At 39.2% G+C, this 10,381-nt stretch overlaps 1 long non-coding RNA gene across 1 annotated transcript; it reads right to left on the reverse strand.

Moving 5' to 3' along the window:
* Window positions 1-5,171: 5,171 nt before the first annotated feature.
* Window positions 5,172-6,556, reverse strand: LOC109322872. Its single transcript, XR_002104501.1, has 3 exons — window positions 6,489-6,556; window positions 5,749-5,843; window positions 5,172-5,285 (listed from the first exon to the last, which is right to left on the reverse strand). It is a non-coding gene; the product is annotated as an uncharacterized LOC109322872 (long non-coding RNA).
* Between the last annotated feature and the right edge of the window lie 3,825 nt (window positions 6,557-10,381).

The raw sequence follows: 10,381 nt of genomic DNA on the forward strand, positions 1-10,381 counted from the left end.
CCAAGATCCCTTTCTGCCTCCATGCTCTCAAGAAGGGCGTTTCCCATTTTATAAGTGTGCTGCTGGTTTCTACTGCCTATCATCAACAGATGCATACACTGCACCCCCTCCCCGCACTTGCCTCAGAGTACTAGCCCAAGGATGGGGGCTGGCAACACTCCTGCCCCTTGAGCAGCCACTGGGGAAAAGCCTGGGCAGACCTCCTTAATGAGGGAGTCCAGCCAGGGCCTGGCCATGCCCGCCCCCCAGCTTCTAGTCTGAGCCACTGAAGGCATGTGCCTGAATTTTCTCAGTCTAGAGAGAATGTCTGTCTACTTTCAAACCAGTACAGCCTAGCGAGGTTAGACTAACCTGCAAAGATTGAATCAATTCAGGCTCAGGTTTTTTGAATGTCTGTCCCAGTCTGAATTTACCTAGTTCTGCCTCCAGCTTCTGGATATTGTTATGCCTCCATATGCTAGATTAAGAAGTCTTCTACTGTCAGTAATCTTCATCAAGGTTCTTACAGATTTCAATCAAGTTACCTCTTAATCTTCTAATTTTCACATAAAGGGAAAAAGACAAGGATGCTGCACTAGTCAAAAACCATTCAGTAGAAGGAAGGGAAGTCTGCCACCTGCATGAACAATGTGTGCCCCCTATGGCTGCCGGAGCATGGTGGTGCTGGTGGTGGTGGGAGCACAGTGGCGGGAGCATGGCAATGGTAAGCTGGGGAGCTCCTACCAACATTGCCAGCACTGTCAGCAGTGGTGGGGAGGGGGAAGAGAGGTGGTGAGTGCCGACCAGGAGTCAGTGACTACCTGCAGACATCACCAGCAGCGTTGTCGGTGGCCAGCGGTGATCACTGACCACACACAGACACCACCGGCAGTGTCAGCAGCAGGGGCAGCAAGTGGTGACAGTTTGCAGGTGCCACCAATATTGTCAACAGTGCCTTTCCATAGGGGATGCACTGCCATACTCAGGGGGTGCACATGCACAGGCATGCACCCCCTATGCCTTGCCACTAGCCACCTGGTCCTGAGGAAAGGGCAGGGATATGTTAAAGTTTTATCAGCAAGCTTTATAATGCAACAAGAAAGGATGCTTGACTAATAAGATGGTAGTTAAGTAGCAAAAGGAGACATGATGTGGAATGTGCTTTTGTTGGAATACTTGCAGCTATTGTTTGGAAAGTTCTTTCTAATATGACACACATCAGTTTCAAGGTTCTGAGCTTCAGAAGTGCTGAGCCCCTTCCATACTCTATGACCTCAAGGTCAGAAAAGGAAACATTGGGCATGTCTACACATGCATATTAATGCACTGCAATAAACTCCAGTGCTTAGTGCACCTAACTTCAATGTGCTGCAGAGGGGCTGGCTGGGGCAAAATGGTGCTTTAGTGCCCAGGCTAGCAAGCAGGCAACCCCCGCACTAATGCACCCTCATGCCCCAGCCAGCCAGGGCAGCATCTGCACCTGTGCTGCTGTGGAGTTTTTTAATCCGCTGCAGGATAGTATTTACAAGTACTATCCTGCTGCAGAATAAATTAGTTTATTCCAGTTTAATAGGGGCACATGTGTAGACATGCAGTGTTTACTGTGCAGCCAGTTAGTCTACTGCACTGTAAACATAACATGTAGAGGCACCCACTGAGACATACTTTACTTCAGTGGGACCAACCTTTTCCGTAGGCATGCCACAAATTAGCCCCATACCCTTCCTGAGTGCCACTCCAATCCTTTTCCGAGTCTGCTGGACTACTTTCTGCAGTATGTAATGTCAAAATGTAATGCATTAACTGCCAGTGTTTTAGTGGCTGGGTCTTTTTCTTTGCATGCACTAAAAGATCTTTCTATCAACCCAACAGTTAGTGAAATTGTAGAAAAACCCAGAGAACCAGGATAATGGGTAATACAACATTTACCCAAAATGATATAGACAGAAAGATGCATGGCTTAATTAAGGGGGCCTTAATCCACATTAGCATGTCTACGTGTAGACACATTCCTAAAGCACCTTAATGAATCTTAAGCAAAGGTGCATTAAGTTTAGGCACACTTAAATATACAGGTAGACATGCCCAGTCCCCTCAGAAGGAGTGTAAAACATGCCCTGCCCTTACTTCCCCATTTATCTTTGAGTTTTAGCATGGTACATGACATTCCAATGTATGACTGGTCCAAATTCAGCTCATCTGTGTAATAATGAAAACTGTTAGTTGGTGGCCTCATGAAATAAGTAGTGGAGTTACCCATTTCTAAAACTAAAACATTTTCTGAGAAAGGCTGTGTTTGTCTTCAGTCTCAACAGGAAATGTTAATACCAAATGTGTTGAATAAACAACTTGATGGTCTCTTTAGAACAAGAATTTAAGAGCTGCCATGGTTAGTCTGATCAGGGACCCCTTTAGTCTGGTATCCAGCCTTGGACAGCAGGTGGTACCAGATGCTTTAAAAGGGAAAGGGAAAATAACAAGAGATAGCCAGTCCATAAAGAGTAGCTTTAACCTAGCCCCATCAGTTAGGATTTGTGCCTCTATTTATTTTTTTCCACATGAGTAATTGTGGACTTTCTCATTATCCGTTAAATTAAATCATACTTTTTATTCCTATTGAGCTCTCAGCCTTAATAATATCTTGTACTAACGAAGGATACAGGTTAATTATGCTCTCTGAAAAATACTCTCTTTTATCAAGGTTGAATGTGGTGCCTGACAGTTTCACTCATATGCCTCATTTTTCTACTGTGAGAAGTAATTAGGAGCAACTGATTTACCATCTCAAAACCATTCATTATTTTGTAGACCTCTATTATATTACTTTCCTCCAGTCTTCTGTAAAATTAGTTTCGGTCTTTCCAAAGTTTTCATATGGCAGTCGTAACATTTTTTTACTTCCGGTTACATTCTTTCTCTGAAGTAAATAAAATATTCCAGAGGAGAGAGTATCATGGATTTAGGTAATGGAATAATAAAATTTCCAGTAATATTTTTTATTTCAGAGCTTTTCAGAGAATTTTCCAACTGGCAACCAGCAGGCCTGTGTTAAACTTTCACTTCAGATTCGGATTCAGTCAATCCAGGGGACAGTGATTCGATTCAGTGATTTAAATCACTGTCCCAAATTGATTCAGCCAAATCTGATTTGGAGATTTGGCTGCTACCAAATCTCTGAATCACCCAGGCCCATCCCCTGCCCGCTCTCCCAGCCCCAGCAATGGCTGTCCTGCCCGCCCCAGCTCCTGGCTCTTTGAATAAAAAAGCCCTGACTCACCAGGTACTGTAGGGCAAGGGGAAATCCCCGCTGCCCCCTGCTGTCCCATGATGTGTGGGGGGCTCTGTACAAGACCCCTGACCTCCCCCCTGCTCCCCCAGTTCCCCCCCTATGGCTGCCCCGCCCACCCCAGCTCCAGCCCTTTAAGAAAAACAACCCCCACCCCCCCAGACTCATTCCTGCCCAGCAGGGGGTGATCCCCGCTGCCTCTCACTGCCCCATGCCATGTGGGGGGGCCCTCGATTCACCAAGGCTCCTGCAGGAGCTTGTAAGTCTCAGGGTTTTTCTTGGTTTTTTACAATAGAAAGTGTTTTTTAATATTCTTAGATAAGGCCATTAATAACACAACTTAGAACCTAGCAAAGATGCTGTTACTGCTTTTAAACTCAAGCTAGTATATCAGGGTTGACTATGATGAGAAGTCTATCAAAACAGACTACATCTTTTTGTAGCACAGAACTGTTTCACCACTGTGTTACTCCAGTTTACACGAGCATAACTAAACCAACTTCATATACTTGATTACTGTACTTATACTTCACAGTATTTTGACTTTCTGATGGTTACAACAGTTCTGGCTGCACAAGGTAACAGTCATTCCTGTAGAGGCATTCAAAAAATGCAAGCCTCAGAGGATATAACTGATACAGTGAAATCAAGAAAGACTTGATATATCCAAGTACATTTTCAAAGAGTGGTTTACCAATAGCATTTGGAAGGGATGGTGAACTCTTTTCCATACCCTTCTCCTACCAAAAAATAACACCTATTTAATTATATCTTCTAACATATGGACTTGAGGCAATTCTGTGCCAAAAGACCTTACAAATTTTCCTCTGCATCCCTTAAAGCCGTTCCTCAACACACCTGCATCTTAACAAAAATGGATATTCCAGAACACAATGCACATAAACATATATTCATCTAACTGCCATATAGAAGATCTTATAATATTAGAAAGTGTCAGCAAAATAAAATGATTCCAGATTTTTGTAATAGCTAATAATGCCTTAAACAAAATATGCACTTGCACAGAAAATCAAAGTTACTCCATCACAAAAATGTACTTGCTCTTAAATAACTTGAATGATTAGTGGAAATTGGAACCAGGAAAAGATGATTTTGGTAGTCTTGCAAACAAGGTTATGCTACAGCCTGTCAGGGGCTGTCAGGCTACAATGCACATATATTCCATTTGTATTTAAGTTACATCCTGTTACTGCCAGTTACTATTTGAGCAGCCTTAGGTACAGAATAACTTTTACAACTATGATGACTTAGAAATAACTGAAAGTGCCAAGGAAAAAATAAGCAATCTCTTTATATGTGTTCTGAATGTAAATATCCCAGAATCAATTTGCAACATATTTACAATACAGAATTTGGAGGTTCATTAGCTAAATGTCATTCTCCTAAAACAGTAACATTCTACATCATGCATATTACCAAAAAATAAAAATAAATCAGGAGATTTAACAAACATGTCTCCTTCTAGTGCTTCTCTTTTTTTCAGGCATTTGTTTCTACTAAAAAAATTATTTATATACAAAATAGTCAAGCAAAATACTCAAATTTGAGTTCAAAATAATAATGAAGCACAATAAAAAGTATTAGCTGTCCTTTATGTAGTTCAGTTTGATTCTTTACATATTGGCCAGCAAAACACCAGGTAGTACTGCTGTAATCTACAAGGAACCAATGATGTCTTCAGTAATAATACTGTTAGAAGTTTTCATCAGAAGATCCTAAAGCACTTAAATACTCAAAAGGTTTACCAAATGCTCACAAGCATGGGAAATCTTCCATATTCATGAAGAAAAACTTACATTTCTGGCATAATAGTTGATTTTATAAATGAGCAATGGATTTTGACTTTCGGAGCAGAATTCTCTGAATAGTTTGTGTCACTGTTAGGACAGTCAACTTTTATTTATAAGCAGAAGTACAATATGTGGCTATACTGACTCTATATGAATACTGTGTTGGATTTTACAAGTCAGGAAAACAGCCTCTTTCAAGTCCAGGATTCCTAAAACAAAATTGATTGCGTTTAGTACTTTAAGAAACACAGCTGATTGATCAAAGTTGGCTCTAAATTCAAGCCCATATATGATCCAGATCTACACCACTGTCTTCATTCAAAGCACTCTATAGCTTTTTATTTGCAGTTTTATTCTGTGCTTTAATAAACGTAAGGACACCATTTCCAAGAAGGTCCCAGTCAACTAAGACATCTAAAGTCTTAAAGACGTGTCAGGAATAACAGCACTTCTCAACTGGAAATTTTTCTTTTTCACTTTGCCCCAGTAATGTAACAAGAGTACTCCTACAAAACAACCCATCACAATTCTACAATGTTGTATATATATGTAAATAATGTAAATGTAATAATGTATAATAATATAGTAACTACACACTCATAATCAAAGTGAGGCTGCAAGTCTTCCACCACCAAAAATTAAACCCTTGGTGATCCTGTTTGCAAGGCCTACCCTACTGCTCAGTGTAGTGATGGTAGAATATTTTACTCTGCATCACAATGGAAGTGGAAAGCACTGGAAAGCATGTTTTTCTTTTGTTCAATTGCCTATAGGGGACCCATAAAAATCACACGATCACTTCCTTTTAAGTTGTGGGTTTTTTAAAATGAGAAAGATTAAAAGTGAATTCCCTGTGCAACAAAGAATGAATGTAGAAGCAGAAAGGGTGGGAGGAACACAGAAAAAAATAAGGAGCATGGAGGAGGAGCAGAGAAATATTAAAAGGGTTGTAGGAGAAAACTGCAGAAGAGGACTAGGGATCAAACAGTCCTTAGCAAATCTGCCATATTAAACAATTTCTAGAGCAGAAGGTTAAGTAGCATTACTAGTCTTATTTTAGTATTCAAAAAAACTTCCTATATCATTAGCCATCATTAACTACCGTATAAATGTGTCTTACTGCAGCTATTACTGGGTTTGTTGTTATAGATATTAAAGAATTACTACACAATACATGTAATACCAGTACATAGTCAAATGCAGTGGCATTATACATCTAAATATAAGAAAACTTTTATGGAAGCATCCAAGTCTCTAGACCTTATGTGTCTATCCCTTGTTGGAAAAGGATGAACTGGCTTGGCTCTGCCAGTCAGCTAGCCGTATTTAAAAGTAAGTCAAGAAAAGGAAAGAGTCCCAATAGACACCATGAAAACTAAGAAGATAAGAAAAGTTGAAGTTCTGAAAAGAACCTTTTCACTGAGCGTGCTAATAAAGACGGTCCATCTCTTCATTACCATGCTACTCATCCACCTCTGTTACACTGCACAAAAGGGAAAAAAGCGGTCTTTATAGTTGTACATGATTATATTTTCCTTTTGTATTGAGTTCAAAGTCTTTTTTAAAAAAGCAAGAGTAGATTGCTCACAATGTAATGGGCCATTCCCAGGAAACGAAAAAATGGCCTTAACGTTTTATATTAATACAATAGGTTATGTATAAAACAGTTTCTAAAAAGTTAATGCATATTAGCTTAGAACAGCCATATTTTAACACAGCGCGACTGAAAGTTCCAGTAGAGCAGATGAATGGAACTACAGAAGAAAAAAAACCCGCTATGACAAAGAGATAAAGGTTTAACTAAAAGGACTCGAATCTGTATTTCAGGTACCTCTTTACCTTCCATCAGGAAACGAGTTATTAGGAGTAATGAAATCAGAGATAGAAAATACAAAAAGTTTTTAGATCCTTCTGTGCAAGGCGGCGACACTGGCCTTTACTTCTTCACTTTGTAATGATTCCTTTGAGTTGTGGTTCTGAAAAACCTGTGAAACATCTTCCTGTTATTTCTATTTCATCTTTCCAAACACTGGCCAGGAATAACCCCTGTCCTATTCTTTTCTCACTTTTTTGAAACACATATTGACTGTAATGACTATAAATTATCCAGTCAACGTGCTGGATTTATAAAAGTGTTAGAGCTCCTCTGTGCTGCTGCTAGGTGCCTATGAGAGGGTTTGACGCATCGAAGCAAGGACACAAACTCATTTTACTAGGCCTTCTCTCACTGCAACTTTTGCAAACATTTAAATATTGGAAATCTTATTAATTCACTGGGTTTTGGTCACCTCAGAACATTACTTTGTACCTGATGAGTTGTTTCCTCTCTCACCGAACTCAACAGGGTGAAAAGTCAAACCATTTCTGATGACTTGTTCTACAATTTGTCTCCTGTTTTGACAGTCTCTTGCTGCAAGGCTTCCATATCCAGAGCATTTCTTTTTATTTCAGCTATGGAATCTCTACTGAATGCTGTCATAATCCCAACTACACTCTGGGTATGATAATCACAAACTAAATCATGATAACCAATCTAAACTCACTCTGAATCCTAAACCAATCAAGGTTTGAAGGATGGATGTTACACATAAGCATACTGCAGTTTATAGGAAACCAGATAATAGATAAACACTCTAGGTCTGCAACCCCAGTGCTGCTGTAAGGCCTCCTACTTCAGAATAAAAAGGAGTACATCCTTCAGTCATTACAACATGAAGTCTTGGAACATGCAGGAACATGTTGATACAACAATGTAATCCTTACTCTGCATTGCTTCCCAGTTCAACACTGGAACAATAGTAAAGTCTTATTCTTAATCTGCAAAGTCCTAAATTCAAGAATGAACCTCTCTTTGTGTACAGTTCTACTGCAGAATCCTTTCAGACCTTTACTATGGATCTTGGAGCCTGAGACAGTACTTTCTGGTGTGAGGGTAGATATTTTATCTGTAAGAGATTCCTGGGGGTAAAATAGGATTCGAGTCACATTCTTTAAAAAAAAAAAGTAAGGATGTATTTCTTTGCATTGGCCTTCCACCAATTAAACAAAGGAGGCTTCAAAACATAAAGAAATGCACACCTCATTGCTGTGTTGTTCTTTTCCTCAGAGAGATCCATAAATATGTAAACTGAACAAGAAAGGAAAGGTGCCAGGCATCTTATCAGTCAGCAACTGATTCTTTTCACCTGTTAATTCCTTGCTGATTGATGGGAACACTAGAAGTATTTGGAGTGATAATACATTAAACTGTTAACAGCTGAACTAGCAGTTCCTTGTAGAAAAATAACGCACATACTTACTCTTATTGTGTAGGGAGGTAGAATATTTTATATGGTAATGATGACCCTATGAGAACTCTATGGCACAAAGTATTATCAGAGCAAAGATACTTATGGAAGTTATTTGTGGACAACTATATAGTCATCATCCAACCTACAGAAGCTCTATAAATGAGGCCTCTGCCCATGAAATGGGACATTTTTGACAGATCAGCCCACTGCTGTACAGGCTTCACTACAGTGATTCAGTACATCTCTCATAATTATTTAAAAGGTTTCTGGGCCTCTTGTATTTGCCTAAATGGAAATTGTTTCATTCTGGTCAAGTGAAATTTTAATATACTAACTATGCATACTGCACCTATTCCTAGTGGCTTCAGTTAGGGATTTGGGACCTATTCTGCCAGGAACAGTACATACAAATAGTGAAAAGACAGATTCCATCCCAAAGAGATTACAAGTCTACAACTTGCAGTTTTCTAAGATAGTTAATGGAGGTAAAAGTTACTCATGAACATATTAACAAAATTCCAGTTCTCAGGAAGACATAACCTTTCCCCCATTTTCTCTATACATTCATGAACCCTGTTTTTGTTTCCCCAAGTGTCGCAACTGGATTAAAGCCTTTTATTCATCTGAATACAGGTATTTGTGTGCAAATTAACACATTCACATGCAAATGAATTCATTTGCACAAGAAGTGCTGCCCACCTGTCACGAGAACATTGGCTTTGTGTGTTTCTGAGAGCAAGGGTGCTTGAGATAGTGAGTGAATAAAAGCACAAGAAAGATAATGATACATATAAACAACTAAATGATAAGTCAGCATGCAGAGGAAAGGGTAGAAAATTTTAGAGAAGTATATAAAGGAAACATCCTTAGAACTATTCTGTCCTGATGAAGGATCAAGTAAAGAATTCCAAGATATAGAGAGGCTACGCTCACCTTACAAACTCAAGTAATGGCTATAAAGCATTAACCATATCAGAGATGTTCATGTAAATTACATGAAGGCTTATGACAAATTTATTTGTCAATCTTGTCTCCTCAATAGCTCAGCTAAACTGATCAAAGAGAAAAATCTTACCTGAAATTACAGAATAACTGTGATAAGGAACTTAATGTCAAGAACAGAACCTGAACTAAGAAACTGGGGATTCTTCCTGAAAAAAATCTTCACAAATGTTTGCGTGTACACATGCACACCATCCTTCTCTTACACAAATAAAAGTAGACCACAACCAACAACAGGTGCCGTAATGACTATCATTCTAAATTTCGCAAAATTGTCCATGACCACTACCATGTGAAGTAACTCTAGTGCCCTAAGCTGTTCAATCACACTAATCAATTTTTTCAGAGTTAAAATTAAACTTTAAGTTGTGGGATGAGATGAGGATATAGGGATGCATAATTGTTTTCTATATGGTTTATGTCTACACTTTTTCAGAAGAAACATTCAGCAAAGGCCTATTTATTTCACAGTATATTGTGTATAGTAGAGGAATGGCAGGCAACATATCCCTTAAATCTGTGTAAAAAGATAAAAATGCAATCACAAGGGCCACTTTAGATTGTAAGCATCTGATTCTGCTGAAATATATATAGCAGCAGGTGGCTGTCCACTGCACATGTAGTTATATAGGCCTGGCTTGGCTCTAAACAGTCTGGTAGACTGATGTAATTCTGAAAGCAGAGACATGCTGTCAGAACATGGCTTCTCTATTACGTGCCCATCTTATATACTACATTCTGGGTGCAACTTTGTACTCCTACCAAGAGCTTTGGAATGTACACATTTCATTAGAGATTATTATTACTATTATTACTCAAAAAGAGCAATTACCTCTCAGTTTTGACCACCTGTTCTCCCCAAAACCTCTGCAGAGCTCTTTTTAATGTGCAAATTTGCAAAAATATGTTGTTTTGTTGTAACTCCAGGAAAGACAACTTTCCCTGAGCTTTGAAATGGCTTGTGTGCACTCAGTCACACAGACTAACAGCTGAGACTGTGACCGGACATGCTA

Source organism: Crocodylus porosus, unplaced genomic scaffold, assembly GCF_001723895.1.
Source record: "Crocodylus porosus isolate Cpor-Errol unplaced genomic scaffold, CroPor_comp1, whole genome shotgun sequence".
NCBI classification, from domain to species: domain Eukaryota; kingdom Metazoa; phylum Chordata; order Crocodylia; family Crocodylidae; genus Crocodylus; species Crocodylus porosus.